The sequence below is a fragment of the Triticum aestivum genome, chromosome 5B (genome assembly GCF_018294505.1).
Source record: "Triticum aestivum cultivar Chinese Spring chromosome 5B, IWGSC CS RefSeq v2.1, whole genome shotgun sequence".
Lineage (NCBI taxonomy): Eukaryota > Viridiplantae > Streptophyta > Magnoliopsida > Poales > Poaceae > Triticum > Triticum aestivum.
The window spans coordinates 55,155,150-55,167,815 of record NC_057807.1 but is presented as its reverse complement, the minus strand read 5'-3'; the positions used below and the strand labels follow the sequence as shown (position 1 = coordinate 55,167,815).

The window sequence follows — 12,666 nt, the reverse complement described above, 5'->3', positions numbered from 1 at the left end:
ATTGCCATATTTTATGAAATCTGGTAAATGGATGTCAAAAACTGCATTCCTTAATGGATTTATTAAAGAAGTGTTGTATATGATACAACCAAAAGGTTTTGTCAATCCTAAAGGTGCTAACAAAGTGTGCGAGCTCCAGCGATCCATCTATGGACTGGTGCAAGCATCTCGGAGTTGGAATATATGCTTTGATGAATTGATCAAAGCATATGGTTTTATACAGACTTTTGGAGAAGCCTATATTTACAAGAAAGTGAGTGGGAGCACTATAGCCTTTCTGATAAGTATATGTGAATGCCATATTGTTGATCGGAAATGATGTAGAGTTTTCTGGAAAGCATAAAGGAGAGTTTGAAAGGAGTTTTTCAAAGAAAGACCTCGGTAAAGCTGCTTACATATTGGGCATCAAGATCTATAGAGATAGATCAAGACGCTTGATAAGATTTTTTTGAATAAGTACATACCTTGACAAGATTTTGAAAGAGTTCAAAATGGATCAGTCAAAGAAGGAGTTCTTGCGTGTATGACAAGGTGTAAAATGGAGTAAGACTCAAAGCCCGACCACGGCAGAAGATAGAGAGAGAATGAAAGTCATTCCCTATGCCTCACTCATAGGTTCTATAAAGTATGCCATGCTGTGTACCAGACCTGTTGTGTGCCTTGCCAATGAGTTTGGCAAGGGGGGTTCAATAGTGATCTAGGAGTAGATCATTAGACATCGGTCAAAATTATCCTTAGAGGACTATGAAAATATTTCTCAGTTATGGAGGTGATAAAGAGTTCATCTTAAAGAGTTACATCAATGCAAGCTTTTACACTGATCCAGATGACTCTGAATCTCAATCTGGACACATATTAAAAGTAGGAGTAATTATCTTGAGTAGCTCCATGCAGAGCATTGTAGACATAGAAAATTTGCAAAATACATATGGCTCTGAATGTATCAGACCCGTTGACTAAGCCTCTTTCACAAGCAAAACATGATCACACCTTACTACTCTTTGGGTGTTAATCACATACCGATGTGAACTACATTATTGACTCTAGTATACCCTTTGATTGTTGGTCACATGGCGATGTGAACTATGGGTGTTAATCACATATAGATGTGAACTATTGGTGTTAAATCACATGGTGATGTGAACTAGATTATTGACTCTAGTGCAAGTGGGAGACTGAAGGAAATATGCCCTAGAGGCAATACTAAAGTTGTTATTTATATTTCTTATATAATGATAAATGTTTTTTATTCATGCTAGAATTGTATTAACCAGAAACTTAGTACATGTGTGAATACATAGACAAAACATATGGCCCCTAGTATGCCTCTACTAAACTAGCTCGTTACCAAAGATGGTTAGGTTTCCTAACCATAGACATGTGTTGTCATTTTATGAACAGGATCACATCATTAGAGAATGATGTGATGGACATGACCCATCTGTTAGCTTAGCTTAATGATCATTGAAGTTTATTGCTATTGTTTTCTTCATGACTTATACATGTTCCTCAGACTATGAGATTATGCAACTCCCGAATACCGGAGGAACACCTTGTGTCCTATAAAACGTCACAACGTAAAATGGGTGATTATAAAGATGCTCTAGAGGTGTCACCGAAGGTGTTTGTTGAGTTGGCAGAGATCGAGATTAGGATTTGCCATTCTGTGTATCGGAGAGGTATCTCTAGGCCCTCTCGGTAATGCTCATCACTCTAAGCCTTGCAAGCAATGTGACTAATGAGTTAGTTGCAGGATGAAGCATTATGGAACGAGTAAAGAGACTTGTCGGTAATGAGATTGAACTAGGTATGAAGATACCGACGATCGAATCTCGGCAAGTAACATACCGATGACAAAGGGAACAACGTATGTTATGCGTTTTGATCGATAAAGATCTTCGTAGAATATGTGGGAGCCAATATGAGCATCCAGGTTCCGCTATTGGTTATTGATCGGAGATGTGTCTCGATCATGTTTACATAGTTCTCGAACCTGTAGGGTCCGCACGCTTAACGTTCGATGACGATATGTATTATGAGTTATGTGTTTTGATGACCGAAGGTTGTTCGGAGTCTCGGATTAGATCATGTACGTGACGAGGAGTCCCAAAATGGTCGAGACATAAAGAATGATATATTGGACGGCTATATTCGGACATAAAAAAGGTTCCGGTGAAGTTTGGGTAAAAACAGAGTGCCGGAGGGGTTACCGGAACCCCCCGGGGGAAGTAATGGGCCACCATGGGCCTTACTGGAGAGAGAGGAAGGCCGCAAGAGGGCTGGCCATGTGCCCCCCCTTGGGTACGAATTGGACTAGGGGAATGGGGGCGGCACCCCCCTTTCCTACTCCCTCTCCCCCTCCTTCCTTCCCCCTCTCTTCCTTGGAGAGGAATCCTACTAGGACTAGGAAGTCCTAGTAGGACTCCTCCTCTTGGGGCGCGCCATAGGGCCAGCCAGCCTCCACCCTCCTCCTTTATATACGGGGGCAGGGGGCACCGTAGAACACACAAGTTTCTCCCAACCGTGTGCGGTGCCCCCTCCACAGTTACACACCTCGATCATACCATCTTAGTGCTTAGGAGAAGCCCTGCGTCGGTACCATCATTATCACCGTTGCTACGCCGTCTTGCTGACAAAACTCACCCTCGTCCTCAACTGGATCAAGAGCACGAGGGACGTCATCGAGCTGAACATGTGCTGAACATGGAGGTGCCGCACATTCGGTACTTGGACCGGTTGGATCACGAACATGTTCGACTACATCAACCGCATTACTAAACGCTTCCGCTTTCGGTCTATGATGGTATGTGGACATACTCTCCCCTTGTTGCTATGCATCACATAGATAGCTCTTGCGTGATTGTATGAAAACTTTGAAATACGACGTTCCCCAACACATCAATCAACCCAAAGACAAAGGATATCTAATCAAAACATCATAGGATGGCAACACATCATTGATTCATAAATATGTAGCATAAAGCACCATATTCAAGTAGGGATTACAACGGGGTGTGGGAGAGTGGACCGCGTAAAATAGATGAGGATGGTGATGATGATGGTGATGTTGATGAATATGATCACCGTGACAATGATTCCCCTCCCGATGGCACTCCGGCGCCACCGAGAGAGAGGAGGAGAGGTTCTTCCCCTTGTGCTTCCTCCTCCATGGCCTCCCCCCTGGATGGGGAGAGGTTCCCTCTCTGGTCCTTGCCTTCATGGCGATGATGGCCCCTCCAAGATCCTTCCCCATGGCCTCCGGTGATGATGGCCCCCTCCGGCAGGGTGCCAGAGAGGGCCTAGATTGATTTCTCATGGCTACAAAGGCTTGCGGCGGCAAAACTTCCGATCTCTCTTCTGTTCTGGGGTTTTCTTGATTTATAGGAGGAGTTGGCGTTGATTTCACGTTAAGGGGCCCACGGGGAGTCCACAAGGCAGGGGGCACCTTCCACCCTCGTGGTGCCCTCGGGACTCCCCTCCGGTATATTTTCGTTCTAGTATTTTATATATTTTCCAAAAAATATCTCCGTTGATTTTCAGCGCATTCCGAGAACTTTTATTTCTGCAGAAAAACACCACCACTGTAGTTCTGCTGAAAACATCGCCAGTCCGGGTTAGTTCTAATCAAATCATACCAAAATCATATAAAAATATTGTAAACATGGCATGAATACTTCATAAATTGTAGATACGTTGGAGACGTATTAGCATCCCGAAGCTTAATTCCTGCTCGTTCTCGAGTAGGTAAATGGTAAAAGAAATAATTTATGAAGTGTGAATGCTAGCAAGCGCTTAAGTTTGATCAATGATAGTTTCAATCACTTTTTCTATCATCATTATATATCATAACAGTAGCTCAACTCATAAAACTTCTCATGATCAAGTAACAAGCTATTCACATGTTAAAGTATATATCATAAACTTTCTTGAAAACTAACAAACCATGCTCTTAGTCATCAAACAAATGCAATTCATCTTATTTTCGGGAATGGTCTATGTAAGAGCTCTAATTCAGCAAACTCCACATACTCAACTATCATTTTATCTTTCACAATTGCTAACACTTATGTGATATTTATGGGTTCAAAGTTTTAATCGGACACAGAAAAAGATAGAGGCTTATAGTTTCGCCTCCTAACCTTTTACCTCAAGGGTAATGTCAACAATAATAATTTACGAAAACCTACATCCAACTGGATATATATATATATATATATATATATAGGAAAATGGGTTAGTACTCCTAGGAGTATATATATATATATTGGGTGGGTCTATTATGATAACACCCCTTAAGACCTTATTCTGCACATCAATTTCTTTTTCTGCTAACACCACCACTCGCCCCCGCACCCCACGATTTCTTCCCACCAACCCCGACCTGCCTCCTCCTCCTCCGGCGCACCCCACCTCCATCTGCCACGATTCCCCTTCCCCCGATCCCCTTTCTGCCTCACTAGCGCCGCCCTCCATCGATCCACCTTCTTCCCCGGTCCGCGCCACCCTCCCCCCATCCACCTTCTTCCCCGCCTGTACCTCCCTCCCCCAATCCACCTTGTTCCCACGACCTCCCCCGATCCACCTTCTTCCCCCCTCGGCGCCGCCCCACCCATATTCGGCTTCTTCCCCCGACGGCGCCGCACTTGGCCGCACCTTTCCCTTAGCCTGGTCTCGCATCGCCCCTGCCCGGTGTCACCCATCCCCCACCCCTGGATCCGCAGCTCATCCTCCATCTGGATCAAGCCGGCGCCGCCGGACCACTTCTCTTGGCCTACCTCCCCTCCGCTTCTGCCACGGGGACGGCGACCGGCCGTAGCAACGACGGGCTCTGCCTATCTGGCTTTCCATCTGCAGCCGAGGCACACCTCCTCCCCTGCGCAGCCGAGGTGCTCCCTTCCTCCACCCTGCTTCCTCGTCGCTGCAGAATTGACAAAGCACCAGGTAGCCGTGGAGTTTTCTACTTTGTTGAATTCCTTCCTAGTTCCTTTCTTGCAGTGCAGTCGCTCCGCCCCCTGTTTCCATCCCTGCACCGCGTCGCCCAGGCTTCCTACATCGTGCCCAACGACGGGGTCCTGGCCACATCCTTGCCGCCGGTTTCTTCCTCGAGCGTGTTGGCCATGGGATCCGACCGGCCCCTTCTTGGCTCCCCTCATCCTCGTCCTCGAATCGCGCAGCGGCCTCCACCTCACCTATGATCCCTCCGCCGACGAGGGGTTCCTACACCAACGGCCTCCCAGAGCGCTGAAAGAAAACCATGAAGTTCGTCCCGCACATCCAGTGCATCTCTTTCGAAGCTCCCGTGCAGTGCGCATGTGTGTTGCAGTGCAGTGCGTGACGGCAAGAAAAGGGAGCTTGTCAGCGACGAGGGACGCATCGGCGGCGCTGTGCAGTTTGCCGGCGCATTCCGCGGATGCATGCGAGGGGAGTCAAATGGGGGCACCGATGCCCCATGGAAGAGCAGTAGCGGCGCTTTGCAGTTTAGAACAATGGTAGCATTTTTTGCTTTCGATTTTGGTGTATTCAGTGCAGTGTATTCCTTAACGCAGTTTGGTGATTCAGCCATCTCTTATTCTGTACCGATGTCATGCAGTTCGCTACTGTGATGCGTGGTGTTTGATTTCATTTTTCAAACTTGCTCACCGGGTTCCTAACAGGAGGACCACACTAAGACGTTTCTGCAGCACACCCACTTGCAGTTCAGTCGGCGAGAGGGTTGAGGGCCACCAGGAGGCAGACGGCGAGCCAGCCGCAGCGTTCACTACTGCTCGGCGGCAACGATTTATGCATCAGTGTGGCCTTGAAGTTCACCGGCGATCCACTAGCGGTTGGAGCAGCAAGGGCATGCAGTCCACTATTTCCTTTTTTTGTTTGTCTTTTGACGTGGTCTTGGCCGAGGACACAGTGCCTTTTCTTTTGCAGTCATTTGCTTGTATTAGCACAAACTAGGATTCACTAATATGGTCAGTTTTGGTTTAGCTTTGTTTTCGTTTCAGTTGCAAAGAAAATCGCTACCATGTTAAACAATTATTAGGGTATTTAATTGTGCAAAGTTGTGCTACTAGTAAATGTTATGTACAAAGTGGTTTAGGCATTTGTGATGTGAAAAAAAGAGATATATGTCTGTTAGTTGATGACATTGACACTTTTTTAGTATATGTCTGTACAAAGTAGTACTAATTGATGGCTTTTGCTTATCTGGAGATTAAGAAGTTCTAAAGATGGGTTTGAACATGCATCTCGCTAGCTCATTGCATGCGGTTGCTTTGGCGCGGGCACGCAGTACACGGCCACACCCGGTGCTTGTGTCTCCGGTAGTTATCAAGTGTATTCGGCAACGACGACATCAAAAGCTTGGTCTCCGGTAATTAAGCTCCTTGGGCATCTCCCCTGTTTTGTTCCTTGTCTGAATTACTATCTTCAGTTTGGTCAGATTTGATGCTAATATACTATGTTAACGCCATCATCCAAAAAAATTATGCCTATGTTTTCTATAGCTAGACTAGAAATAATGGAACCGATTGGATCTTGTTGCCGGAAAGAGGTAATAATGCAAGTTCTTCAGACCGAGTAGCGTTTTCACCTGAGAAGGGGATGGGAGTGTTCACTATCTCATCGCACACGATTTTGGCGGTGCGGGCAAGCATTACACGGTCATGCCTGCATCCAAGTGGTGCAGCTCGGTGCTCATGTCCGGGCAATTTGCAACAACAAAAGCTTGGTCTCCGTTCAGCTCCTTGGACATCTCCCCTATTTATTTCCTTGCCCCAATTTACCATCTTTAGTTTTGTCAATTTTGATGCTCGCATACTCTATTAACGCCATCGTCCATCATTTTGTTGCCTATATTCTCTACAGCTAGACTGACAACAATGGAACCGATTGCATCTTGCTTCAAGAGGTGATAATACAAGGATTCCTTTGGACAGTGTAGTGTTGTCACCTGAGAAAGGGATGGGAGTTTAGACTGAAGATAACACGATTGGTACTTTTCTTAGTCTCACAAAGATGCCGAACCGAAGCCCATATAGAAGTTACGTCCATGCACTGCCAGGCTGCTAGCCACTTGGACTTGTGGAGTTTCTAAAAAAATGGACTTGTGGAGCCATGGGCTGGGCATGCGAATGCATTGGACAACTAGTTCGTGGCCAAACCACTCTCTTGCACACTCTTCTTTGATAATATTGTATTTTCTTTTTTTGAGAGCTGATGATATTGCATTGTTGTCAGCACTTACTACAGTTCATTCCAAACCGCTTGGTCGGCCCATAATTGAATTTTGTCGAGGTATGGCATGCGGTTCATTAGTGCGGTATTGCAGTTTGTGACTCGGTGGAGACGACCGCACACCAACAACAGTTTGCCTTTGCAGTTCACTACTCCCATCCGGGAGGCTCACTACAAGTTTTGTTCTATTTTGAGGGGAGAATGCAGACCGCTCGCATTGTTGTCTTTTTGTTTTCTTTCTACTAGGTGAAAATGGGAGAATCTCATGGATGCGCTGCGGGATTTATTTTATTATTTTATTTTGTTTCCTCCAGAATGTGAGGAACAAAAAAAATACATTGAGTGCAGCTCTCGCATTGCTTTTTTGTTGTTGTTTTATAGTTTGCTCGCCTTGTCCTTTCATCATTGTGCCTGTTCGTTCAGTTCATCTAGGTGGTACACTTTGTAAAAAAAGAGAAAGAAATTCCCACGATAGGTTCAGTTCTTTTCCTAATGCACTTTGTGAGACTAAGGAGACGTGGGCGTGTGCAATTTGTGTAGCAGCTCACTACCCCTCTGTGTGAAGTGCAATTTGTTTCGTGTGTCCCAAAATTCAGTCGTATTATATCAACGCTTGAGTGTGTTTGGTCCTTAGATGTGGTTCCTTTTAAGAGTGATGCTGTTCACTTACCCCCAACATGAAAATGCAAAAAAATTAGCGAAACAACAAGATGGTAATGCGGTTCACTTTGATATATGTCGCGGTTCACTTGCCCATCTCTGCGGTACACTCTTGTTCATAAAAAAAGTTAAAAAAAGACAACAAAAACTCGTATGAGAAAAATAACGTCTGGCAAAAGAAATTATGCAGCTCGCTTGCCCATCCAATGCAGTGCGGTTTTCATTCTGAAGCAGTGCGGTCGGCCGTATGATGTTGTTCATCCCGTAAGTGCAAAAAAATTGTTACGGAAGCGGAAAAAAGTAACGCGGTTCACTTCTTGATAGTGTTGTGGTTCATTTACACCCGATGTGAACTGCACTCTACTTTCTTGTCCTTAAAAAAATTATGTTTGAATAAAAGAAACCATGCAGATCTCTTACCCGTATGATGCACTGCGGTTTTTCGTTCGATGCAGTGCGGTTTTCAGTCGGATGAAGTACCCACGTCGATTTGGGTGTCGCGAAAAACAGAGTGTCCCCGTTTCGGTAAATTTAAAACCGCTCTTAAACCGTAAAGAACTAGAGAGAGTGTTCTACATCACAACGTTGCGCCTCGTCTATACCTTTCCAACGGCGTATCGTTTGAATCATTCCGAGCAGCGGTTTGTAAAAATTTCGCGAAAAACGATCGCTGCCTCTCGTAGTTAGCCGCACGATTTTCAAAATAAACTAAAAGCCGTAAGGAATCTTAAAAACACTGCAACATATGAAAGTTGCGCCTCGTTCATAGCTTTCCAACGACGTGTCACACGCCTCGTTTCAACAAACGGTTCAAAAACTGGAACGAAAACAGTACCAAAATTTTTAAAAAACTTGAAAAACAGAATTCCGCGATTTAGTAAATTTTAAACTGCTCTTAAACCGTAACGAATTAGATAAAGATTTATATATGAGAAAGGTGCAACTCAACGATATCTATCCAACAGCGTATCATTTGCTTCATTCCGACAAGTGGTTTAGAAAAAACGCGAAAAAACGCTCGCTGCCACTCGTCATCGGCCGCACCATTTTCAAAACTGCTCTTAAACCGTGTGGAATCTCGAAAACTGTTCAACATGTCGAAGTTGCGTCTAATCTATAGCTTTTCAACGGTATATTATACGCCTCGTTCCGATAAACAATCAAAAAATTAGAGCGAAAACAGTACCAGAAAAACACTGCGTGCATTTTTTTCCGACGCGAAGTTCACTAGTCTATATTGCAGTGCTCATCGTCAAGAAGATGTAGTGCACTTGCGTTCAACATGCAGTGCGGAAGTGGTGTGTAGAATAGTTATTCTGCTAATATTAGCAGAATAGACCGTATGTATATATATTAGATGGAGTCCAAACGGAGTGAAACCTTCGGGAGCGTGATTTTTGGAATGAACGTGATCCAGAGGACTTGGAGTGCAAGTCAAGAAGCAGCCAAGGAGGCCATGAGAGGGTAGGGCGCCCCCACTATAGGGCACGCCCCCTGTCTCGTGGGCCCCTCGGGTAGCCACCGAAGTACTTCTTCCTCCTATATAAGCCTACATACCCCGAAAACATCCAGGGAGCCACAAAAGAAATATTTCCGCCACCGTAACCTTCTGTATCTGCGAGATCCCATCTTGGAGCCGTCGCCGGCGTTCTGCCGGAGGGGGATTCCACCATAGAGGGCTTCTACATCAACACCATAGCCCCTCCGATGAATTGTGAGTAGTTTACCACAGACCTTCGGGTCCATAGTTATTAGCTAGATGGCTTCTTCTCTCTTTTTGGATCTCAATACAATGTTCTCCCCCTCTCTTGTGGAGATCTATTCGATGTAATCTCTTTTTGCGGTGTGTTTGTCGAGATCCGATGAATTGTGGGTTTATGATCAAGTTTATCTATGTATAATAATTGAATCTTCTCTGAATTCTTTTATATGATTTTGTTATCTTTGCAAGTCTCTTCGAATTATCGGTTTGGTTTGGCCTACTAGATTGATCTTTCTTGCCATGGGAGAAGTTCTTAGCTTTGGGTTCAATCTTGCGGTGTTCTTACCCAGTGACAGAAAGGGTTGCAAGACACGTATTGTATTGTTGCCATCGAGGATAAAAAGATGGGGTTTATATCATATTGCTTGAGTTTATCCCTCTACATCATGTCATCTTGCTTAATGCATTACTCTGTTCTTATGAACTTAATACTCTAGATGCATGCTGGATAGCGGTCGATGTGTGGAGTAATAGTAGTAGATGCATGCAGGAGTCAGTCTACTTGTTGCGGACGTGATGCCTATATACATGATCATGCCTAGATAACGTTATAATTATTCGCTTTTCTATCAATTGCTCGACAGTAATTTGTTCACCCACCGTAATACTTATGCTATCTTGAGAGAAGCCACTAGTGAAACCTATGGGCTCCCGGGTCTATCTCTTATCATATTTGCTTCCAATTTACTTTTATGTGCATCTTTATTTTCTGCATCTATATTATAAAATACCAAAAATATATTTATCTTATCTTATTATCTCTATTAGATCTCACATTCGCAAGTGGCCGTGAAGGGATTGACAACCCCTTTAATGCGTTGGTTGCGAGTTCTTTGTTTGTTTGTGTAGGTTCGTGGGACTTGTTGAGGAGCCTCCTACTGGATTGATACCTTGGTTCTCAAAAACTGAGGGAAATACTTACGCTACTATTGTTGCATCACCCTTTCCTCTTCAAGGAAAACCAACGCAAGCTTAGGACGTAGCAAGAAGGATTCCTGGCGCCATTGCCGGGGAGGTGTTCGCTCAAGTCAAGACATACCAAGTACCCATCACAAACTCATCTCCCACAAATTTACATTATTTGCCATTTGCCTCTCGTTTTCCTGTCCCCCACTTCACCTTTGCCGTTATATTTTCCCTCTCTTTCCCAATATCTTCTCTCTTTTGCTTGCCCTTTCGTTTGCTCGTTCGGTTGGAATAGATGCTTATTTATTACTAAACATAACCTAAGATCTATGGATCCTCATCCGCTTGCTAATCTTTTTAAGAGATCCAATTATGATGAACCAATTGCTAGTGAGTTTTGTGCACTAGATTATCTTTATAAAGCTTTGCTTGAAATTTATGAATCTGAAAATTATGATGAAGAAATTTATGAAGAGATTCACGATAACTCCTTGAATAAAAAGCATGATTGCAATGATTTTCCTGTAAATTCTCTTGATGTCAATTGTGCTATTAATATGCAAAACCCTAACACTACTAGGGAAAAGCCTGGCAGCAGCGCGGGTTTTGGGCCTATTAGTAGCGCGGGGGCCGACGCTACTAATAAGGCGCTACAGCTAACGTATAGCAGTAGCGCGGGTGCCACCCGCGCTACTACTACATCCTTTAGTAGTAGAGTGGGTAAAACCCCGCCCTACTACTACCAGTGCTGTTTTTTTTTGAATTTTTTCGAAAAAATATTTCGATTTCCCCCCCTAATTTTCAAATTTCTTAATTATTTTAACCTCAAATCTCTAATCACCCCTCATCGCTGCTCAATTTAATCTCTAATCACCCCTCATCATTCCAAATGATTTAACTTCCCGGACGATCACCCATCCTCTCACTACTCCAGCCTGAGAACGCTTAACTTCCGGGTTCTATTCTTCCTCGTTTCCAAGTCTGCACTTGTTGTTTTCCTGACAATAGTAAGATGTCAATCCTATTAACCTCAGGAATTTAGCTTGAGCATGAAGTCACACATTTCTCTATTTGAGTTTGAAACTATTGTTCTAAAAAATTAGTAACACTAATATTTCTTGAATAATTAGTTTGACCATAGTTTGACCACAGTTTGACCATAGTTTGACCAGATTTGACCAAAATTCAAAAAACTAAAATAATTATTTAGTAACACTAATATTCTGTTTTGACCACACAGTTTGAAATTTTTTCGATTTTTTCCACTCTAGATCTTAAAAGCCCCATAACTTTTTTTCTGTTAGGTTTTTGAGGATTTTGAAAATGTTTAACGGGGTTCCCCCGATTAAATTTGGATGTAACTTTTCGAGTAGATGATTTTTCATATAAAAAACTTTTTCATCAGAGTTAGTATGCAAAAGTTATGCCCATTTTTACAAATTCTCGAGAGATTTTGCAAATAAAGTCGAAATTCATATTTGCAAATTTTCCCAACAACTAGACCACATATCACATGGGAAACTTTTTTTTTTGACATTTTCATCATTTTCTTTTATTTTTTATAAACTGAAAAGGCGATCCAGGGGGGGGGGGGTAGAGTTTGAAAATGGGACCTTTAGCAGTAGCGCGGTTTTTTACCCCCTCGCTACTACTATGGCACCACTTAGTAGTAGCGAGGGCTAAAAACCAACGCTACTGCTATCAAACTTAGTAGTAGCGAGGTTTTAAAAACCGGAGCTACTACTATGGCATGTCCCGGGGGGCACGGTAGAGACCGCTTAGTAGCAGCGAGGGTTAAAAACCCGCGCTACTGCTATCAACTTAGTAGTAGCGAGGTTTAAAAACCTGCGCTACTGGTAAGTAGCAGTAGCGAGGGTTTTTAACCCTCGCTACTAGTAACTTTCTGTGTATAGGCTTTTCCCTAGTAGTGTAAGCTTGGGGATGCTAGTTTTGCTATGTCTACTACTTGTTTCAATGATCATTATTGGGGCGATTCTTCTTATAACCTTGAAAATTTATTTAAGCCCCATGATGAATATGAGATTGATAATAGTGTTTGCAATAATATTGAAAGTGGGTTTGGAATAATGTCAACTTTAGATCCCACATATTTG

The 12,666-nt window shown here is 43.6% G+C and overlaps 1 long non-coding RNA gene across 2 annotated transcripts; it reads left to right on the top strand.

The window, feature by feature from the left end:
* The first annotated feature begins 4,346 nt into the window (after positions 1–4,346).
* Positions 4,347–5,975, top strand: LOC123110362 (uncharacterized). 2 transcript variants are annotated; one of them, XR_006453331.1, is made up of 2 exons: positions 4,347–5,489; positions 5,655–5,975. It is a non-coding gene; the product is annotated as an uncharacterized lncRNA (long non-coding RNA). The 2 variants fall into 2 exon arrangements; XR_006453330.1 differs by having other exon boundaries at positions 5,591–5,975.
* Positions 5,976–12,666: the final 6,691 nt, after the last annotated feature.